Source organism: Canis lupus, chromosome 13 (genome assembly GCF_011100685.1).
Source record: "Canis lupus familiaris isolate Mischka breed German Shepherd chromosome 13, alternate assembly UU_Cfam_GSD_1.0, whole genome shotgun sequence".
In the NCBI taxonomy this organism is placed as follows: domain Eukaryota; kingdom Metazoa; phylum Chordata; class Mammalia; order Carnivora; family Canidae; genus Canis; species Canis lupus.
Window position 1 is genome coordinate 51,475,621 of NC_049234.1, and position 24,474 is coordinate 51,500,094.

At 33.2% G+C, this 24,474-nt stretch overlaps 1 long non-coding RNA gene across 4 annotated transcripts in view; it reads left to right on the forward strand.

Moving 5' to 3' along the window:
- Positions 1-24,474, forward strand: part of LOC111098474 — a 75,656-nt gene that overhangs the window by 24,208 nt on the left and 26,974 nt on the right. For all 4 annotated transcript variants that reach the window (XR_005368389.1, XR_005368390.1, XR_005368387.1 and 1 more), the window contains one exon: positions 160-309. This is a non-coding gene — a long non-coding RNA (uncharacterized LOC111098474). The remainder of the gene's footprint in view (positions 1-159; positions 310-24,474) is intronic.

Genomic DNA, 24,474 nt, shown 5'->3' on the forward strand with positions numbered 1-24,474 from the left:
CAATTACTTTTTTTTCCTTGTCTTCTATTTTCCATGTGACTTTTAAATATGGAACCACAACATTTGGATAATGGGTATTTGTTATATAAAGTTAGTGAATTGCCTGTAACTGTCATCTGCTTAATAGTTTTCTTTTTCTGTTATGCTTGTTTTTTTCAGAAACATTAACTTTCCTCAATCGTTGAGAGCAGTATCCACCAATAAACATAATTATCATGAGAACTCAAATCCTTAGCATAGCCAAGATATATGTCAACATATGCATCACAAAAATGAACAAGAGCCACCTGGACCACCAACTGATGATAGGTAATAGTGAGTTGGACATTGCATAGGGACTTCTAGAATTCTCTAGTTTGTTGATAACTTCTTATTTTTAAAGGGGCTTATTTACATCCTAGATATATATATATGTATTTACTTCTTAGATAACAATCTATATTTTCATTTAAGATATCCTGGTATAATAATAGCCCTAGACCTAAATGAGTGAGACCATATATCCTGGTTTCCCCTGGACAGTTTGATTTACTTTTTATACTATGTAATTATTGAGAGGACCTCTTCATTCCAAAAATGCTCTGATTTGTACAATAATATACACAATCATCTGACCTTCCAGCGTGACTGATCTTTTCAAAATATACCTCCATCATGGTTATGGTTATTTTCCTGGCATGGTAGTATATTTCATACAAGATACATTTGGATCAGGCTTATGGAATCTCTGTAATCTGTCCCTCACTAAAAGTTGTGTATATCACAAGATATTATCATTGTTCAGTTCACATTACTGTGATAGATCTTGTATGTATTAGAAACTTTTTAGGCAAGGCATCCAAATTGGTAAAGAAAAAGTCATATTTTCATTCTTTGCAGAAGACTTGATATTCTACATGGAAAACTCAAAAGACTCCACCCCAAAATTGCTAGAACTCATACAGTAATTCAGCAAAGTGGTAGGATATAAAATCAATGCACAGAAATCAGTTGCATTTCTATGCACTAACAATTAGACAGAAGAAGAAATTGAGGGGTCAATCCCATTTACAATTGCACCCAAAAACCATAAGATACCTAGGAATAAACCTAACCAAAGAAGCAAAAGATTTGTACTCGGAAAACTATAAAACACTCATGAAAGAAAGTGAGGAAGATACAAAGAAATGGAAAAACATTCCATGCTCATAGATTGGAAGAAAAACAAATATTGTTAAAATGTCTGTGTAATCTGGAGCAACGTAATATGTTCAGTGCAATCCCGATCAAAATACCATGGACTTTCTTCACAGAATTAAAAAAAAAAAATCATCCTAAGATTTGAATAGAACTAGAAAAGACTCCAAATAGCCAAAAGAATGTTGAAAAAGAAAACCAGGGCCCAGGTGGCTCAGCGGTTTAGTGCCACCTTTAGCCCAGGGTGTGATCCTGGAGACCCGGGATTGAGTCCCACATCAGGCTTCCTGCATGGAGCCTCTTTCTTTCTTTCTTTCTTTCTTTCTTTCTTTCTTTCTTTCTTTCTTTCTTTCTTTCTTTCTTTCTTTCTTTCTTTCTTCTTTCTTTCTTTCTTTTTTCTTTTTTTTAAGATTTAATTTATTCATGAGAGACACAGAGAGAGAGAGAGGCAGAGACATAGACAGAGGGAGAACCAAGCTCCATGCAGGTAGGTAGCCTGATGTGGGACTTGATCCCGGGTCTCCAGGATCAGGCCCTGGGCTGAAGGTGGCACTAAACCACTGAGCCACCAGGGCTGCCCTTGGAGCCTGTTTCTGTCTCTGCCTCTCTCTCTCAGTGTCTCTCATAAATGAATAAATAAAATCTTAAGAAAAAGAAAAAGAAAAAAAAAAGAAAAAGAAAAAGAAAAAGAAAACCAAAACTGGTGGGATCTCAATTCTGCACTTTAAGCTGTACTACAAAGCTGTGGTCATCAAGGCAGTGTGGTACTGGCACAAAAAACAGACACATAGATCAATGGAAAGAATAGAGAACCCAGAAATGGACCCTCAACTCTATGGTCAACCAATCTTCGACAAAGCAGGAAAGAATTATCCAATGGGAAAAAGACATTCTCTTTCACAAATGGTATCTTGCTCCTCCCTCCCTCTTCCCCTCCTGCCACTTGTGCATGTGTGCTATCTTTCAAATCTTTCAAAAACATATACATAATTAGAATTTTCATTTCCTTTTTTTTTCTTTTTATTTTTTTTATTTTTTAGAATTTTCATTTCCTATAATCAATATTAGCTGTGAAGGAAAATGGTTTTATTCATACAGGTCATGTGATTTAAGGCCAACTCTTTCTGCAGACATTGTGACACTGAATTCTTATGTAAATGTTCAAATGTCCGAGTGACCCTCCCAAAGGGAAAACAAACTTTATTGCAAAAGCAAACAAAAAATTCACACTGTACCAACTTTTCAAACAATTTTGAGAAAATATAAAATAGATAACACATAAAACAAATTGTAGAAGAGAGAAGTGATTCGTAATACACTCCTTACAATTAGAAAATACTTTGAAAAAAAAAATGAAAAAAAAAATGAAAAAAAAAAAAAAAAAAAAAAGAAAATACTTTGAGCTGGACTAAAATGAAAGTACAACTTAGAAAAAACTTTTGGGATACAGCAAAAGCAATCCTTAGCAGGATATTTATAGCTGTAAATGCCTCTATTAAAAAAAGAGAAAAGATATCAAATTCATAATCTATAATCCCCATGAAAATAGAGCTATGCTTGAATGTTCTTTCGCAGCAGTTGCTCCCAGAATTATTCTCTCCTCTGTTCTCAGATAGCAGTTGTGATTGTATGTTGTTTCACTTGGTAGCTTATCATTAAAAAAGAATGGATGAAGTTTTGCTTATTTTATCAAGCTTAATCTAAGTGACCACTAGAGATATTTCTCAACTTCTCTGACAGTTTTGTCAGTATTATGTGATGTGTTTTTGGGAAGAGTACTTGGATTTTAAATAAACACATTTAAAGGTGTGAATACATGATGAACATCACAGCATCCCATTGATGTTTTTGTGTGACATGTCTTGCTTTTCATTTGCTTGCATTTTCATAGACTTCACCTGTTAGAGTTATGTCTTTTTACTTCACATCGGAATGGTGATTGCCTTGACTTTCCCTGAGAATAGTCAATATTGAACAAAACTTGCCATAATTTTTGTGGACCTATTTTAATGCTCTTATAATTGATATGTAACTGCATCTCACAAATGATAGAAAAGATGAGAAACTGTAAATCAACATTTTTCATTATAAGTAAGGTGTTTTGTTTCTAATAAATGACCAATGTGCTATAGATACTCATGCACTTGTCTTAAATTTAATTTTGTTTCCATTTGGAGAGGATTTTAGAAAGCGTGTGGGCTTTGGATATCTTCTTGAAGGCTTATGTTCTCTTTTGACATAGATTTTTTTTAAAGGATTACTCTAAACAATTTTTAAATCAATAAGTAATTATCATGGTTCCAATCAAATACATATTGACTTAGGGGAAGACGTATGCTTTTTCTCTGTCTGGGAAAGAATGCTATGATTGCTGTATGCCATTATTTAATGTTAAATAAACTCAGATATTTGTCAAATGAAGTGATACAAAATATTTAAAAGAGACAGACACTGACCATATTCTTTTGCAGGGACTTATAACACCCTATGCTGGCTTTTGTTTCCACCTGGTCTTTGCATATCAGTTTATAAGAGATATATTCAGGCAATATATTAGTGTTTTTATTTGAGGCTTTAATACCAAAGCCTGACAGCATTATCTCTACTGTTTATTTCACTATAAAATTGGTTTATAGTGATACAATTAGTAATGTTAAGCCTAGATATTATAAGAAGTAGTTCTGATTGTTCCACAGTAAAGTTCACTTTATAGTGACATTAATGAACAGTATTTGTGCCATAATGCTTTATGGCATCAAGTAGTTTCACTGTAGGAAAATAACAGTTATCCTGAATACTCTAATCTCACAGCTAAAGTTTGCATTCATGGTACATTTTAATTCAATGTCACAGTGGCTCACAGGCTTTACTGCCCTAAGTTGTGAAGAATTGTTTTAAGCAAGGATATTGCTAGTTATAAACTTTAAAATATTTTGTATAACTAGAATTATTTTTAAAGATATTTTTTGTTCTCAGTCTTTTAGGATATTTTATATTCTGCTTAATACTGCAAGCAAACAAAAAAGATGTGTTATATAAGCACCTCAATACAATGCTTTGATATTCATCATGCATTTCTGCCTTTAAAATGTGTTTTATGTAAAACCCAAGTACTCCTTACAAAAACATATCACATAATACTGACAAATAAATCAAAATTGTCAAAGTTAAGAAACAGTTTTTGCATTTTACATACAGATTTTTTTCTGTATAAATTAATTTGTAATGATTTCATAACTTGTATTTTATATATGTGTTTATAAATATACTTCTTCCTTTGATTTTTATTTTTTAATTGGAGTTCAATTTGCCAACATATAGCATAACACCCAGTGCTCATCCCATCAAGTGCCCCCCTCAGTGCCCGTCACCCAGTCACCCCCACCCCCATCCACCTCCCTTTCCACCACCCCTTGTTGGTTTCCCAGAGTTAGGAGTCCCTCATGTTCTGTCTCCCTCTCTTCCTTTGTTTTATTCTTGTTTTGTTTTTTTTTTTTTTTTCTTTCAGTTTTAAGTAAACTCCACACCACATGTAGGGCTTAAACTCACGACCAGAGATCAAAAGTTGCATGATTGAGCCAGCCAGGTGCCACATAGCTTGTATTTAAAGTGGATATATTTAAAATCCAATTATACCTATTTTAATTAATTAATTAATTAGTTGTTTGTTTGTTTGTTTGTTTATTTATTTATTTATTTATTTATTTGAGAGGGAGTATGCACAAGCAGGAGATGGGCAAAGGGAGAGGAAGAAGCAGACTCCCCGCGGAGCAGGAAGCCCAACACTGGGCTCAATCCCCAGACCTCAGGACCCTGGGATCACAACCCAAGCCCAAGGCAGATGCTCAACTGACTGAGCCACTCAGGCACCCCCAAGTCTACTTTTAACACACAGTGTATTGATACCATAACAGCTGAAGTCAAAGATGCATAATTACATTGTTATAAATTGGTTTGCAGTTACCATGCCATAATGTTGACTAAATAACAAATGAGCTGAATTACTCTTTGTCTATTAGTTAGGGTAGGTTAGAATATAGCTAGTTATGGCATAATCCCAAAATCTCAGCTATGATGCAGTAAGGACTGTTTCTCACTCATGAAATTCTAGGCATACTCCTGGACACTTACCTTCCACGCAATAATGATGGAGCCTAGGAAAGCCTTCATTATCCTATCACTAAATCATGTTCCCATTCAGTGTGACACATTACAGAATTCCAGACGGTCTTCAGCTGGCAATTAACTACTTAGTCTAAGAGGAAATAGATATTACCTCTGATCACAACCCACTGGCCCACACGAGTCACATTGCCACTTTCAACTGCATGAAATTGGGAAACAGTTTTCCACATACCTCAAGATTCAGGAAAATGATGTTATAAATGTCAAAACTCATAGCTAAATATTAGAATCAGAGTCAGATATTACAGCTTGAAATATTAGAAATAGTTATTGCCCATCAAAGCATTGGTCTGTGATTAGTTACAATGAATACATATTCCTCCATCATTACTTGTTCTAAAATAAGAACTTATAAACTATTAAATAATTTCCCTTGAAAATTGGACGCTTTTAACTATTTTTCAGTTCTTTATAGACATAAAGATATCATTATATTTAGTCTATTATTTGTTAGGAAATGGAACAAATATTCTTCAAATCAATTCACTATAAAAGAACCTAGCATATTCATGAACATTTCACATACTGGGTAGCATGTGGTTTACTACATTAAATTATATTAAACTGATTTTTAACATATCAAAAGAAATTATACAGCTTAAATTTTGTTACTGGTTAATATCCTTCAGTATTTTACTTAGAAACAATGATTATAATTTGAATCATGCATTAGTTATACTAATTTATTTGTGTTGCTGATTCAATTCTTTATCTTTTTTTTTTCTTTTGGTAAGTGATATTGCTCATAAGCCCTTTTGTTCCAAATCCATAATTTAGTTTATTTTGGTGTAGCTGTGAGACCCGTAAATTGAAAGCCCAAAGAGACTTTGGTCTGATTCTAGCTAGCTAAATGGAAAGAGTGATATCTACCTGGCATTGAACAGGATTGCATGAGCATCAGGAGAATTCTTTCTTATATAGGAATTAAGGAAAATTTAAGACCAAAATGCATAGTGTTTTGCTGGAAGATAGACCTAGGCAAAAAATACCAAGGAGAAATTTATATTTGCCCTTCCAGCAAATGATCTGAGAGAGATCTGAAAATAATTGTGGGCAGGCCACAAAGAGCTGAATTTCTCAGATGCTCATAACAAGCCTCAGAAACACCTCTATTTTATAAGCTGTACAGCTAGGCTGATACTGATGCAAGAATAAATACCTGTTTTCAATTTTTTTTTCATTTTATGCCTGGCCTTTGGAGACTGTATCTCAATTCTGTGTGCAAGTTATGAGAAATGAAAAAGTTTAAATTTATAATTTTTTTCTTTTTCAATGATTAAAGCAATGTCTAGTATGCCTTTTCATTTATCCCATCTGATTTGTTTGACCCAAGAAGCAATTTATTCAAGTTGTACAGAATGTTCCGCTTGTTCATTAAGATTCCTATGTGATCCTAAATGGTTTTCTTACTGAGTTCTTCTTATGATAATCTTCATTTTTCAAAAGTTAATTTTTGATATTACTCTCCCTGGTTCTGTTAGCTTAAATTTCTGCAGTGAATAGCACTGTCCTGAGGAGTAAAATGTATTCATGAGTATGAAATGGTTTGCTGACATCGATGCTAAATCATCTAAGTTGCTTAGTGGGTAAAAATTATTTGAGAATTATGGAGTATTTTTAAATTTTTTTAAAAATTGTTTTTGTTCAGATTTTATAGAGCTAAAAGCCAATTTCTCACAATAATATTAATGTAATTAAATGCATAGGAATTCACTTTTTCCATTCCATATTTATGTTGCTCTTTAAATAAGTATTAATTAATATGAATATCATATTCTTGATTAATTTATTTTACTTTTCCCTTTGGATATCCACTCTTTTCCTTTTAAATTTTAATTTTTAAATTTTTAAAAATATTTATTTATTCATGAGAAACACAGAGAGAAGCAGAGACATAGGCAGAGGGAGAAGCAGACTCCCTGTGGTAAGCCTGATGCAGGACTTGATCCTAGGACCCCAGGATCATGACCTGAGCCAAAGGCAGATGCTCAACCACTGAGCCATCCAGGCATCCCTCCTTTTAAATTTCATTTTTTTTTAAATCTATATTTAAGGGATACAACATTATGGTTTGATATACACAGCGAAATGAAAACTACAGTCAAGCTAATTAACATATCATCTCTTCACGTAGTCATTTTGTGTGTGTGATGAGAGAACTTGAAATGTACTTTCTTAGGAAATTTCTAATATTCAATATAGTGTTACTAACTATAGTTACCATGCTTCACATTAGATCTCTAGATATATTCATCTTATATAACTGCAACTTTATATCTTTGACCAAGGACCATTTCCTTCATTTCCCGATTCCTAGTAACCACTATTCTACTCTTTGCTTCTACATATTTGATTTTTTTAGATTCTCACCAATAAGTGAGATCATGTAGTTTGTTGTTGTCTGTGTTTGGCTTATATCACTTAGTATAATGTCTTCCAGATTCATGCATGTTGTAAATGGTAGGATCTCTTTCTTTTTTAAGGCTGAACAATTTCCCATTGTATATATAGACCGAAATTTCTTTATCCATTCATCTGTTGACAGACACTGGGATATTTCTATATCTTGGCTGTTGTGAATAATGTTGGAATAAACATGGGAGCACAGCTATTTCTCTGAGGTATTGTTTTCATTTCATTTGGATATATACCAGAAGAGAGATTGCTGGATTATATGGTAGTTATATTTTTAGATGTTTTTTTTTTTTGGGGGGGGGAACTTCTATACTGTTTTCCATAATGGCTATACCAATTTATGCCCCCACCAATGGTGCCCAGAGTTCCATTTCTCCACATCCTAGCCAATTCTTGTTATTTATTGTCTTTTTTTTTAATAGCTATCCTAACTATTGTGAAGTGATATCTCATTGTGGTTTTGATTTATATTTCCCTAATTAATGATGTTGGAGACTTTTTCATATACCAATTGACCATTTGCATGTCTTTTTGAGAAAAAATCTGTTCAGATCATTGCCCACTTTTAAAAAAAGATTTATTTATTTATTCATTCATTCATTCATGACAGACACACAGAAAGAGGCAGAGAGACAGAGGGAGAAGGGAGAAACAGGCTCCTTGCAGGGAGCCCAATGTGGGACTCGATCCTCTGACCAGATTCACGCCCTGAGCCAAAGGCAGATGCTCAACCACTGAGCCACCCAAGTGTCCCAAGATCTTTGCTCACTTTTCATTGGTTGTTTGCTATTGAGTTGTATGAGTTCCTTTTATATTTTGGATATTAACTTCTTATCAGATACATAGTTTACAAACAATTCCTCTCTTTCAGGAGGTTGTCTTTTCTTTTCTTTTTAAGATTTTATTGATTTATTTATTTGAGAAAGAAAGAGAGAGAGAGCAAGAGGAGAAAAGAGAGAGAAGGATAAGCAGGCTCCATCTTGAATGTAGAGCCCAGCGCAGGGCTAAATCTCACAATCCTGAGATCATGACCTGAGCCAAAATCAAGCATCAGATGTTTAATGACTGAACCACCCAGGCACCCAGGTTGCCTTTTCATTTTATGAATTGGTTTCCTTTACCATATAGAAGCTTGTTAGTTTGATTTAGTCTCACTTATTTATTTGTGCTTTTGGCCATATTCAATGATAAAAATCATTGCCAAGATTGATGTCAAGGAGCATTTCCCTGTGTTTTTTTCTAGGAGTTTTATAGCTGTACGTGTTACATTTAAGTTTTTAATTCATTTTGAGTTGATATTTGTGTATCATGTAAGATATTGGTCCAATTTCCTTTTTTTTTTTTTTTTTTTAAAGAAGGCCTCACATCCAACATGGACCCTAATACAGGGCTTGATCTTATGATCCTGAGATAAATAACCAACTGAGACACCCAGGCACTCCCATCCCATTTCATTCTTAATTCCCCCTTTCTTTTCCTTTCATTCCCTAGATGATGCTAGAAAGAGATTCTGCTTTCTATGGCTCCTCACAGTTATTTTCTGATCTCTGTCTTATCATTTATAGGAAGAATATAATATAAACTCCCTCTTTCCTTTTTTGGGGGGTGATGAGTTTTCATTTATTAGTTGACTTATGTTTGAAATTGAGATGCTTATAAATATGCAGGATACTTATCGGTTATGTATAGAGTATAAATAAAATTTATGTTCTAAAGAGTAAATATAGCTAGAAGCCTGGTTTCATAAAATTGTGCCAATAACTAGCTATAATGGGTAGCCCCGGTGGCTCAGCGGTTTAGTGCTGCCTTCGGCCAGGGCCTGATCCAGAAGACCTGGGATCGAGCCCCACGTCGGGCTCCTGCATGGAGCCTGCTTCTCCCTCTGCCTGTGTCTCTGCCTCTCTCTCTCTCAGTGTCTCTCATGAATAAATAAATAAAATCTTAAAAAAAAAACTAGCTATAGGATGTTGAATATTGCACATATCCTCAGTGGAATTCACTATCATTACTGGATAATGATTTTCAAGAGTTCTTATATATAAGAATTCCACTATTTCATTCACATTCCAGGGAATGAACATTTGTCATCAAGACATCTCTAAAAATTAAGCATTCATTACACTGGATTAGAGGAATGTTGTAGGAGTAAGTCAGCATAGATTACCGGCTACATGCCACTGAAATAAGTAATCATTGAGAGAATTTATATTATATACTTTAAGTGACACTAGAAAGAAATATTAGTGTGTTCTTACAGAAAGAATAAAACAATGTAAAACAAAGCTGAAGTATAATTCTGAATTTAAAAAAATCACTTTTTTTCTTGTGCTGCAAACTTACCATCTATTATTAATTCCTTATGACTAATGCTTTTAGTATATATATTTTGAAAGTTGTGAAGGCTATGTAGCTCTACCTGGTAAGTGTATACTTGGTCACAAAGCAACCTTAAACTGATTGGAAAGCATTTAAATCTGAGTATGAACTCTGATCAGAGTAGAATGATGGAAAAAGGTCATACTAAAAGGATTTTACTTTGCTTGGGAATGACTCAAATGTCATATTCAGACAAAGACATGCAACTCTCTTAAATCTCAATATACTCTCAGATTATTATAATTATAAATGTAAGTATTTTACACATATTTTATTATAATATATAATTATATACTATCCACAATACAGTATATATAATGCATTATATAATATATAATGATGTGATAATATATAATAAAAATAATATACACACATGTGGACTTTTAATAATATAATAATGTAATATAATGTACACACATATAGAGAGGGACTCTTTAATAGCAGTCAGGGGTCACCTGAGTGGCATAATGAGTTCAGCATGCAATTCTTGGTTTCAGCTCAGGTCTGATGTCAGGGTCATGAGATCAAGCCCCACATGGAGCCCAGGTGGGCTCTACGCTCTCACAGACTCTACTAGAGTTTCTCTCTCCCTCTCCTTTGTCCCTCCCCCTATGCATGCCCGTTTTTCTCTCTCTCTCTCTCTCTCTCTTTCTCTCTCTCTCTCTCTCTCAAATAAGTAAATCTTAAAAAATTAAAAACAGAGTGAGTAGTGGAACAATTCTGCATTTTTAAAATTTAAAATCACTTCCTTGTGTGATAAGATCACTAAGTGATAGATAAAAGTATATTGTTACAGGGAAGATCACAAAATCCATCATTAGTTTCCCCACTATAGGTGTGTTTACTTACTTGTGAGAAAGCTGCAAAAATGCTACAGTTCATGTACACAAATAGTCTAAGTGCTTTGTTTCTTTGAGGTTCTACAACACACAGACTTCTTTGCTGGTTGAAGTTGAGGTATAAACTTCACTCATAATGCTCACTTATTTAAAAAACTTACCATTAGAAAGCTAAATTCTCCCCATAGCCATATACAATGGCATGAACTAAAGGCTGACTCCAATTCTCTTTTTTCTGGCATTTTACTCTGGAGATACCTGTTTGACCATCTCCACTCCTAAGAGACCCCATGAAGGAAGTCAACATTTTCACCCTGCACTTTGAGCTTCATCTCAAAGCACAGCTTTTGTGTTTACACTGTTTTGAATTTTTCATTTTCCATGTACCAGCTATAATTTATTTTTTATTATTTTATGATTATTAGACTTTTATTAGATATTACTTTGTTTTTGAATCAAGATATTTTGTAAATTTAATCTTTAAAAATCATCATTGTAGTTTTATCTTTATATATATATTTTTTTAAATTTTATTTTTAAGTTATCTCCACACTCAACATGGAGCTTGAACTTACAACCATGAGATCAAGAGTTACTGGTTCTACTGACTGAGCCAGCCAGGCACCCTTTTTACATCTTATTTTGCCTAATTATGCTATATGAAAGTTCTTAACACTTGCTTTGGCATTTTACATTATTATTATTCTCTTACAATGTTGAACTTATTAGATTGATGTTTTATTATTTGTTACAAGTAATGAATAGATAAGAATATCTTATTATTAACTAAAGTCTGTGTTTTATTTATTTTTCCTTAGTTTCTACTTGGTCTTTTTGTGTTCCAGGATTCCATCCAAATTAACACAACATGTTTAATTATTATATCTCTATAGGCTCCTTTTGACTATTAAAGTTTCTCAAACTTTCATTTTTTGTTTGTTTTTGTTTTTTGAACTTTGTTTTGTATTGTTTTTTGGATAGTCTTTAGAGTTTTGAGGAGTCCTGCTTGGGTATTTTGTAGAATGTCCTTTCACTTGCACTTATCTGATGTTTTTCCCATGATTTGACTGGTATTGCAGGTTTTGGGGAAGAAGACCACAGAGTAAAATGTGTCTTCTGAGAAGTTTTGAGGAATTAGACAAATTTTCCTAATGTGAAGTAAAGTCATTTTTAAAAATAATGGCACACAATAGACACATACACAAATTGTTAGCCAATATTAATATGACTGCATCCTTAACTTAAAAAGAAGAATATGCAATGGGAGAGATTATGAAAAAATGCAAATGATACAAGCTATGGAGTGAAGTAGAGATTTATGCTGCTGGAGCCAACCACACATCAAGTGATCTTCACTTCTGAGGGCACTCAAACTGGGGGCACAATGCAGCTAAATTTGCTCTCATAAAAGAGAAAAAAGGTAACAAAAACCAAAGCAGAAACATTAAAAGATAGTTCTCATAAAATTGAAATCTGGCCATTCAAATGCATGTAAGTTGGAGGATGCCCAGAAGTATATACCCATATGTCCTTATTACTGCCCTGAGAAGCAGATCATAATGTGCAAAAGTTAAAATTCTGCTATAGGTATTCTGTGTGTGGCTTCAAAGGGGAAAATGGAAAATGCAAAGGAAGAAAAAATTTGAAGATTAGCATTTCCCTTAGTGAAAATCATTATGTTACTGTATCTGCCCTTATTTTCTTACAATATTTTCATTTGTTTGTTTTCTGTGGAGTAGTTTAATAGCTTATTTTGCTTCTTTAGCAGCCTCTAACTTTATACTAAGGAATTCAGAAGATTAAAGAAAAATACTAATGCTTGTATAATTAAAACAATATGAGCTTTAGTAAGATGAAACTGGTTTTATTCACTTTTTATCATGAAGCATTCTTTATTAACAGACACCTCTACACTACTGTTTTTTTTTCTTGCTAACTTTTTTATTTTATTTTATTTTATTTTATTTTATTTTATTTTATTTTATTTTTTATTTTATTTTATTTTATTTTATTTTATTATTTTATTTTATTAATAATAATTTTATTTTTTATTGGTGTTCAATTTGCCAACATACAGAATAACACCCAGTGCTCATCCCGTCAAGTGCTCCCCTCAGTGCCCGTCACCCTTTCACCCCCACATCCCACCCTCCTCCCCTGCCACCACCCCTAGTTCGTTTCCCAGAGTTAGGAGTCTTCATGTTCTGTCTCCCTTTCTGATATTTCCCACACATTTCTTCTCCCTTCCCTTCTATTCCCTTTCACTATTATTTATATTCCCCAAATGAATGAGAACATATAATGTTTATCCTTCTCTGATTGACTTACTTCACTCAGCATAATACCTTCCAGTTCCATCCACGTTGAAGCAAATGGTGGGTATTTGTCATTTCTAATGGCTGAACACTACTGTTTTGTGAAGGAAAGTGGATTTTCATGACAATGGCTCTAATGTTCTGTAAATTTTGGGTATATAGTCTTTTCCCCTTATTTGCAGTTTTGTTTTCCATACTTTCAGTTACTCACAGCCAACTGTGATCCAGAAGCAGATGATCCTTCTTTTTTTTTTTTTTTTTGATCCTTCTTATGACGTATTGTCAGAAGGTCAATAGTTGCCTAACCCTATGTCACCATGCTTACATCATTCACTTCTCTTCATTTCATCACACAGGCTTTTAATAATCTTATACCATGACGAGAAGGGTAAATAGCATACAGTAACATATTTTGAGAGAGAGAAGTCACATTCACATAAATTATATTACAGTATATTGTTTAATTACTCTATTTTATTATTATTTATTGTTAATCTTACTGTGCCTAATTTATAAATTAAACTTTATCATAGGTATGTATGTATAGAAAAAAAAACAGTCTGTGTAGAGTTGGGTACTACCCATGGTTTCAGACATCTATTGAGGGTCTTAGAATGTATCACCATCAATAAGAGTCTCTACATCTTATTAAAAATATACTTTAAAATTTTGCTGTTGCTTATAGCAAAAGAAGATATATTAAAAGATAAAGCAATCAGACATAAATAGTATTTATTTAGATATCATCGTTGGTATTTTTCTAGATTAGACGTCCTCATTTTGAAACGATGGAGTGATTGATTTTTTTTTTAAGATTTTATTTATTTATTTATGAGAGACACACAGAGATTGAGAGAGGGATAAAGACATAGGCAGAGAGAGAAGAAGGCTCCATGCAGGGAGCCCAATTTGGGACTCGATCCAGGGATTCTGAGATCTGGGCTGAAGGCAGATGCTCAACCACTGAGCCACCCAGGCATCCAGATGGAGTGACTTCTTAAGAGACATGTGGATTAGTGAGATGGAGAGGTCATATTTACAAGCAGATAGTAACCAATAAAAAAAAAAAAACAATAAAAAAAGATAGTAACCAATAATTTACTGGAAATAATATCCAGCTTGCATCATAAAATCCCCGTATGAATAATCACATTAAGTGCTGATTATATTTATATCATTATCTTTTATGGTATTTTCAATGGTAAAAATCAAATACAGGAATATGATAATTTTATATGTGAAATACTTGATTTACTAGAATATCTGTTTTTTTCAATCTGATAATAAAGTGTAAGATCTTGGATTGGACATCATGCATATCATAACAAAATCAACAAAATTTTGATATGTGACAATGTGCTATCTGTGCCCTGCACACCAGTCCTAAAAATATCTTGACTGACTGATGGAAAGCCACCTCCTGCATTTCCTTGAATGGTTTATAAGTACATTATAGAGCTAATTCACAAATTCTCAGAAGTGAAGTAAAGCTCTTTCTCTACTTTTCATAGTCTCTACAATTCACTTCTGACGGGGGTTTGAAAACTAAGTCAGTTGTTTACTGATGGATACTAAGATAGGAGCTCTTAATACAATAGGAGCTTTTGATGCATTGTAGACCAATACATTCAGGAATAAAACTTAGAGGCTCTTTTTACGCTGCTTATACTAATCCTTAATCCTCAACTACATTGCTTAGCATTTCACATGACTTATCCTAGTACACTTTAAGTTCTTACAATGGATATTTATTGCAATAAGAAACCTAGTATCTATTCAATTTCTCTGCAAATAGTATTTGATTTCCTCCCTGAGATCACCATTTCCTTTTTTAAAAAATTAAAGTATAATTAGCATATTGTATTATATTAGTTTCTGTCCAATATAATGATTCGACAGTTCTACATATTTCTCAAAGCTCATCATGTTAAGTGCACTCTTAATCCCTGTTATCTATCTCACCCATACCCCACCCCACCCTGCTCTCTGGCAACCACCAGTTGTTGCCTATATTTAAGAGTCAGTTTATCTCTCTTTTTCTGCATTTGTTCATTTGTTTTGTTTCTAAAATTTTATATGACAGTGGGATCATATGGTATTTGTCTCTGTCGGACTTATTTCACTTAGTAATATGCCTTAAATGTCTATCTATATTGTTTCAAATAACAAGATATCATTCTTTTTAAATAGTATTAGATATTGAAGTAATATTCTACTGTATGTATATATATGTCTTCTTTATCCATTCATCTGTGGATGGACACTTGGGTTGCTTCTGTATCTTGGCTATTATAAATAATGCTGCAATAAACATAGGGCACATATAACTTTTCAAATTAGTGTTTTCATATTCCTTGGGAAAATACTAGTAGTGGAATTACTGAATCATATGATACTTCTAATTTTAATCTTTTGAAGAACCTTCACACTGTTTTGCATAGTGGATGTACCAATTTGTATTTCTACCAACAGTGCATGAGAGTTCTTTTATCTTCATGTCCTCACCAACACTTGTTATTTATTGTATTTTTTTATTCTAACCATTTTGACCTTGTGGCTTTGATTTGCATTTCCCTGATGGGTAATGATGTTGAGCATCTTATCATGTCTGTTGGTCACCTCGATGTCTTCTTTGGAAAAATGTCTATTCAAGTTCTCTGCTCATTTTTAATCAGATTATTTGGAGGTTTTTTGGTGTCAAGTTGTAGACATTCTTTATGTTTAGATACTAACCTCTTCTTGAACTTCTGATTTGCAAGTATCGTCTCCCATTCAGTAGGCTACCTTTTAGTTTCATCAATGGTTTTGTTCACTGTGCAAAAGCTTTTTATTTTGGTGCAATTCCAATAGTTTATTTTTGTTTTTGTTTCCGTAGCTGAAGGAGATGTATCTAAGAAAATATTTCTATGGCTGATGTCAAAGAAATTACTGCCCATGTTTTCTTCTAGGGGTTTTATGATTTCAGATCTCACATTTAGGGCTTTAATCCATTTCAAGTTTACTTTTGTGTATGATGTAAGAGAGTTTTCTAGTTTCATTCTTTTGTGCATAGCTGTCTGATTTTTTCAGTAGCATTTGTTGAAGAGACTGTCTTTTCCCCATTGTATATTCTTGCATCCTTTGTTGTAGATTAAGTGACCATATAAGTGTGGGTTCTTTCTGCACTCTCTTCTATTCCAAAGATCTATGTGTCTATCCTGTGCTAGTGTTTTGATTACTAGTGCTTTGTAGTATATATTGAAATTTGAAGCTTCCAGCTTTGTTCTTCTTTCTCAAGATTGCTTTCGCTATTTGGGATCTTTTGTGGGAGACCATCCTTTTTTCACTTAGTTCATCCAGGTGATTCATTAAGTATTAATCACATGGACGATTCGTTAAGTATTAATTTTCCCTCTACAAACGCACACATATTCATGTTTGGGTATATGATGTAGCTCTATCAATAAGATGTTTTTTTCATTTCAAAATTTGGGACAATTGGGTCCAATAGGATCAATGTCCAAAGTTGTCAGGATGAATCTATGTGGAGAATCATGTGTCAACAGTAAGAAAGAGATAGTCTCATTCTCTAATAATGATTGCTAACTATAAAGATAATAGAAGTCCACAGTTGCCAGAAGTCCTCAAATGCCTGAGAATCAAGCCAGCACAGATGAAAGTCAGGAGCAAGAAACTTCTTATTTGAACTATTTGACATTGAACTTCTGGATCTCAAGCAATACCTGAGTCAGTCATGTCTTTAAACTTGTGCTTTTATATATTCAACCGGAAGGATCCCAATACAGCGGTAGGGAAAGGTGAAGATGCAGTTGACAACTTTTTATACATGCACTTGTCTAAATTAAGTAGGTAGAAGACAGTGCAAGTCCAGAGATTCCAAGTTGTTAGAATGACAGTACATTTTACATGGAGGCAAATGGGCAGAGTAACCTTTTTTACCTGTTGTATCTGGGAGCTTATACTCTTAAGGCATTTATCAAGTAAATATAGTTGTTGCAGCTTTCTTTGCCAATTGTCTTTAAATAAGGTTTTACTAAAATATAGAAAACCTTTGGTTGAACCTGGCCCATATGAAAGCAGATGGAAAACAAACAGCTTTACTAATGTTATACTGACAATCTCAGTGGAATTCACTGGAATGGAGTTTTCTAATTATGAATTTTTCAACATTTCAATCTAATAATGGATGAAGAGGGGAGTCTGGCTGGCTCAATTGGAAGAATGTGGAACTCTTGATCTCAGGGATATGAATTTGAGTCCTATGTTGGGGGTAGAAATTGCTTAGAAATATATATTAAAAACTTAAAATGGATGGAGAAAACATAAATATGTTAAGAGAAAATATGCAGTAAAATTCAAAGCTTGGAGAAGCCTGGCCACACCATAAATATTTTTTTCACTTTCCTTCTAGCCTGACAAAAAGTAACTCTTAAGTTCCTTAAAATGGCCATCCCCCTGAGAAAGATTTCCCATCCTAGGATATTGCTTCTCATTATTCTGAGGTAGGGGACAAAGAGGAGGACATTAAACCTGGCTGCCAATAGTCCACTATCAACCTATGGGCTTGAGTTATGTAGTCATGTATGTGGGCCTGTATGAAACACAATTCATTAGCTTATTTCATAATTAATAACATTTTTGTGCTAGGGTAGATACTGATGTGGTAAAGCTGTCATGAATTCTAAATACCTCTTAAGATATATATTCTGAAGGCCCTACATACACTTAAGATTATTTCTTCGAGTCCTGATTCAAATGCTCACTGTGGGTTACTGAAAAACCTAGCTGTATTGTCAAAATTTGTTTCTAAATAGTTATAAAATGTCTTGTTACATGAAAGTGTCTCCCTTCCTCAAATCCAAAGTAATTAAACAAACATAGTGGTGATTAGTAAATCCCAAGGGACTACCCATCTGACCCACACAATTCATCGTACTTTTCTCTATGAAGTAGTGGTTTTTTCGAGCTACCGCGTTGGCCATAGGATGGAGATATTGCAACTCTGGCTTAAATATAAAATTCTTGCTTATCAGAGAAATGCAATCTAGATGGACATGTTTTCAATTGGCTGATACAGAAGTGGTATATGACACACTTATGATATTGATTTGATATTTCCTATGACTGTGTGCTCATTCTTAACATGGTAAGCAAATTCTTTTCACAAGAGTGATAATATTTTGGCTGTGTTTCAAATCTGGGCAAGACATCATGAGTGTTCAATCTACCACTCATCTTTCTTTAAACTCCTACTGAGCTAAATGGGAGTTTTGTACTTTAGCAAGCAGTGAATTAGGTTTCCAGTGATGTGAAGAGAAGAGGGCAGACAGTTCCAGATGGCTAGTGCCACAGAAGCTAAGGGTCAATGTTTGCAGAGGAAGGAGTGGGCGCAATATACAATCTCAATTATTAAAAGTCAGTAGACAGGAAAACAACCAAAACGGTAACAGATGAATGAAATGACTCTGTTGGCATGAGCAAATACTGTAAACTTTTTCAAAGCTCCCAAGGGCAAATGCATTATTAGTAGATTTGTATCTATTAGGAGCATGCCATGGGCTTAAGCTGCTATGGGTTTATCTTTACTCTTTTTTTTTTTTTTTCATTTTCTATTTTTAAAAAGTTGAAGCAGCAGGGCTTCATAGTTAACACACCTTTCATTATTTGAAAATAATGATTCTATAAGAGCATTGGTTTTCAGTTCACCTGGATGTAATTACTTCCCTTTCTATTTTTCCTAATTATACTATACTGCATTAATATAGTTAGAATAGAACCAATACATTTTTCTTTCCAGAGGAACTGAAATTATCATACATTGCTTGCAGCCTTTTTTTCCCCTTTGAATAGTTATAGTGCAATAGATATCAGCTTTGTTTCCTGCATTCTATTGTTAATGCCTCATGCAGGATTCATGCCTGATTATCTCAATTTAGTGTTTTTAATTTAACACAAACATTAGCAAGAAGGACCAATTCACCAAACCTAATGACTGGTCATAATGCAGTACAATAAAATGTAACTTTTTACATCATTTTTAAAGCAAAATTCATCTCAAACACATTTTAAAGTTAAATGACATCATTATAGAGTTAAGTTCATCTCATAGTATCATTTATTAATAAATAACAGCTGAGAGAGAAATTAGCTGCAAACCAGTCAAAAGAAAGGTTTATGGGAAATGTACTTCATTGGGTAGTGAGAGACTCCTGAGGAAGAAAAAAGAATAAAATCCTTGAGATGTCTGGGAGCCATGCTTGGGAGCTTTATGAGAAAGGTTTTAGTGTGTGTTTGCTTCATGCACTCTTCATTGCTTTGTGAACTTGGGTAAAATACTTAATTGTCTGTAACCTAGGTTTGCCTAGGCGTTAAATTAGGACAGAGCACAGGTTTAGAAAGGACGGCCGCTTCTATTAAAACGGAAGTGAATTGCTCTGCTTTGGGAAAACTGTTTTTCACCTTTCCTGGGCATTAAGGCTCAAGTAGGAATAACTATATTCAAAACTTTAAAAAATAAGATGGATATCCAAAAAAGGAGCAGCATAACCCTTCATCTGCAAAACTAAACAAAACACAAAACCTGTGTTCTATATCTCATGGATATATATTCCTGGACATGAAGTACGCCCTTAAAAAATTAATTTCATTGATCATTAAACACTAGAATAATTTCCTTCTCATAATATTAATATTAGAAATCTTTGTGAATTTCAGAAATTCAGAATGTTATTCTACTGTTCACTAAGTTATTTGAATGAAATTGGCACTTGTGCCCAGGCCAAAGGACTTTATGATAAAAGTGAACGACAATGTTGGGAAGATTTAAAGTTTTATTCTTAAAATATAGTTTATGTGTCAGAATAAGTAAAAGATATTGCTTATATTTTTCAAGCTGTCATAATGGGGGAAATCGCCATGGTGCAAAAATAAATCAAAGAAGACTTCTTTCCTAGCCAGCCTCCATTACCACTGTCTTTTGTGAACTCACCTGTCTCTAATCACAATTAAATTCTATTTTCTCACCTGTGAAATTAAAGGAATGGTCTGAATACGAGTCACAGATTCAAATACCCACAGGGATCCAACAGGTAATTTAAGTTAATTAAATGTATCAGGTAACTATTTCAGCAAACTGAAGAGTGAATATTCCTTCTAAAAATAGTCTTCTGCAATTATTTCCATGTAAGAATTTGGGCCGGTACAGCAACTTTTCCATTTTTTACATGTGTCTAGTAACTTTTTTTTTAACTTCAACTAAATAATTTTAAATATTAGTCCAAATGTTTTAAAGAGGCAATATAAAACATTTATACAAATGTTGCAAAGTTAGACTAAAGCCACCAGTTTTTAAATACTATAATAGATAATTTTTTAATTTTTCCTAACAATCTGTGATTTTATATTTTTGTAATATCAGAATAATATAAATAAATGAAATTTTCATGCTAAATGAGGAAAGGTGGAGTGTAGCTCTTCTTTTACATTACCATCACAAGCCTGGACGATCAGTGATTATTTCACCCAGAGAAAAATAAGCTTCTCAAGGTCTTTAATGGTGAGTATAGTTAATAAGAAACACATGTATTTAAAATATGAATGTCATATTTCTTATTTAAAAAGAAAGATAATGAGCACATAAGACACTTGTGCTCTTATTAGCATTTCCTATCCTTACACTCCAATCTCACTGCTTAGCCAATTATAATCAGAAATTTGCTCAGTGATCATTGAAATAGCTTGAAAGTAGTTTGATGGCTTGTGTCATAAATTTAACATGGACTGTTATGTTCATCTTCAATGTAGTGATCTTTCTCCCACAATGATCAAGCACTCAACACATGACAAGCTCTCACCTAAATCACTCTGAGGTATGTTATCAGTGTGAGCTTGTCTCTCGTTGCCTTAGATATATAAACTCTCTCTAAAAATTGTAAGACCACAGATACAAAATGTTGAATTAATCTAAATCTCAGGTTTTTGGCTACCATTTGTCTAGGTAAAGACCTTCATTTATTCACTTAAAAAATATATTTGGCTTCTTTCATCCATAGACCCAATTCCATCCCCATTCACATGTACAACCTATTTTGGTCCATATAAGATAAGGCCTGAGGTACTTAAATAGTCAAAAGATGTAGTATTGAATAATATTTTACTTTCATAACCAGTATTATATCTTGAATCATATTTTGCTTATATGAGTTAAATAACTCAGCAGTAAACTTTGCTTCTTATTGTTCTACACACATCCAGTTGTTTTTGTTTTTTTTGTTGTTGTTGTTTTTACTGCTGAAAGAGTATTTCATTTTATATATTGAGCACATTATTTTAATCCTTATTCCTATTTATAAACATTTATTTCAAATTCTTGCTAACTCTTTCAGTACTGTGATAAACATTTCAATAGGAGATAAGTTTCTTTTTAAGTTTCTTCAGGACATAAATGCAACTGAACACAGCTAGAATGTATAGAATTCATAATAATGTCAATAAATATTTTCAAATTTATCTCCAGGTGATTCAACTCACAAGGAAAGGAAAGTATTCTCAAATATCCATCTCGTTGCAGATATTTAGAGTTACCGAACTTTATTTCTATTAATCTTACAGAACTGAAATTCTTTTTTTTTTTTAGATTTTATTTATGTATTCATGATAGACACAGAGAAAGAAGCAGAGACACAGGCAAAGGGAGAAGCAGGCTCCCTGAGGGGAGCTGGATGTAGGACTCAGACCCCAGACCCCAGGGTCACGTCCTGAGCTAAAGGCAGACGCTCAACCACTGAGCCACCCAGGCATACCATGGAACTGAAATTCAATTGTGTTGCTTAAATTTGTATTGCTATAACTTTAAGAACATTATTAAATAACTTTTCTTATACTTATCTTCCATTTATTGGCCACTAATATCTTTTGCACATTTTTCTAAAATATTTATCTTTTTAAAATTTTGTTTTCAGGATTAAATGTATGTTATCTTAATGTATTGTTATTTTAGATATTGCAACTCTTATTTCCCAGACCATTACCAATGATTATCAGAATAATAATAGAATATTAAACACTTAATGCTCATAAATTTAACTTATGTGAAATAGACACAATTTTTGAAAGACACAATCTATCAATGATTATTTCAAAACTTAGATAATCCAAATATTCCTACATCTATTTTAAAAATGCATTTGTATTTAGATGTCTTCCAAACAAAAAACTTATGCCCAGATGCTCATCTTCCAAACACGTTAGAAATAATAATACCAACTCTACACAAACTCTTCTAAAAAACAGAAAGATATAACACTTTTTATGATACCAACATTTCCCTAATTCCAAAACTGAAAGATATTTCCAGAAAATTACAGACTGATATTTTAATTAATATAAATGTAAATGTAAATATATATATATATATTTATATACATATATATAAATGTAAAAATCTCCAACAAAATATTTATAATTTTAACAATTGTTAAGAGGATAAAACATCACAACCTGAGATTATACTGGAAATACAGAGTTGGTTTGACATTTTAAAATTAATCAATGTAATTTACCATATCAACACACTAAAAAAGAATTACGATGTTAACATCTCCATAGATGAGAAAAGAGCATTTGGGAAATTTGTACATTCTTACACTCACATGTACAGATATACACAAGTTCTTAGCAAACTGAAAATAAGGTAGAATTTCCTCAGTGTAATAAAGGCCACTTATAATAAGCTTATGTCTAACATATGATAGAGAAAGAATGAAATCTTCTCTCTACATAGGGAGCAAAGATCGTACTATTTAGTATTGTACTAATGGTCTTAGCCAATGCAGTGGGGTAAGAAAAATCAGCAAAAGTCATATAGATTTGAAGGAGGAAATAAAATTGTCTCTAGTTTCACGTATACAATATAGTGATTTGACACTTCCATTTCAACACATGGTCCTCATCATGTGTGCTCTTTAATACCCATCACGTACTTACTTCATCCATCCACCCACATCTCCCCTCTGGAAACCACCATTTTGTTCTTTATAATTAAGTCTGTCTTTTGATTTGTCTCTTTCTCTCTCTCTCTCTTTCCCCCTTTGCTTGTTTGCTTTGTTTCTTAAATTCCACATAGGAATGAAATCATATGGTGTTGGTCTGTCTCTGACTGACTTTTTTCAGTTAGCATTATACTTTCTATTTCCATCCATGTTGTTGCAAATGGCAAGATTTCATTTTTTATGGCTGAATAATATTCCTCTGTGTGCATGTGTGCATGTATATATATACATACATTTTCTTTATCCATTCATCAATCAGGAGACATGGGCTGCTTCTGTATCTTGGCTATTGTAAACTGAATTTTTAAAAATATTTATTTACTTATTTTAAAGAGAGAGAGCGAGATTGTGGGGGAGGAGCAGAGGGAGAGGGAGAGAAAGAGGAGCAGACCCATCCCGAGTGTGGAGCTTGACACAGCAACACAGGGCTAGATCTTACAAACCTGAGATCCTGACCTGAGCGAAGATCAAGAGTCAGATGTTTAACCTACTGAGCTACCCAGGCACCCCTGTAAACCACATTTTCAAAAAACGACAAATTTTTAAAATTAAAAAAAAAGAAGATGCATCACCAAAGGAGTTATATTGGTGGCAAATAAGCTTATATAAACAATGTCATGAAGTCATTGGGGATGTGGAAATTGAAACCACAGTGAGGTACCACTACCATTTCTTACAATGTTTCAAAGAAAATTAAAATAACAATAGTAGTAGTAGCAGCAGTGGTAGTAGTAGTAGTAGTAGTAGTAGTAGTAGTAGTAGTAGTAATAAACTACATGCTATTGAGGCTGCAGAGAAACTGACTCCTCTTGTGTTGGTGGTAGACACACCAAATAGTACAGCCATGGTTTGCCAGTTTCTTATATATGTAATCATGAATTTACCATGCTAATCCCAATCCTAAGTATTGTCCATGTAAAATGAAAATTCATGTTACTAAAAATGCTGTATACTAATATCTATATTAGTTTCATTAAGTAACATCAAAACAGGAAACAGTTTTATTTTAATCTATTGCAAAATTCTTATTACCTAAATTTGAGAACTGATACAATGTTACCCTTTCCTCTTTACTTGGAGTTGGTATGATTTTTCTGATTTTCTAATTCTTTAATAGAT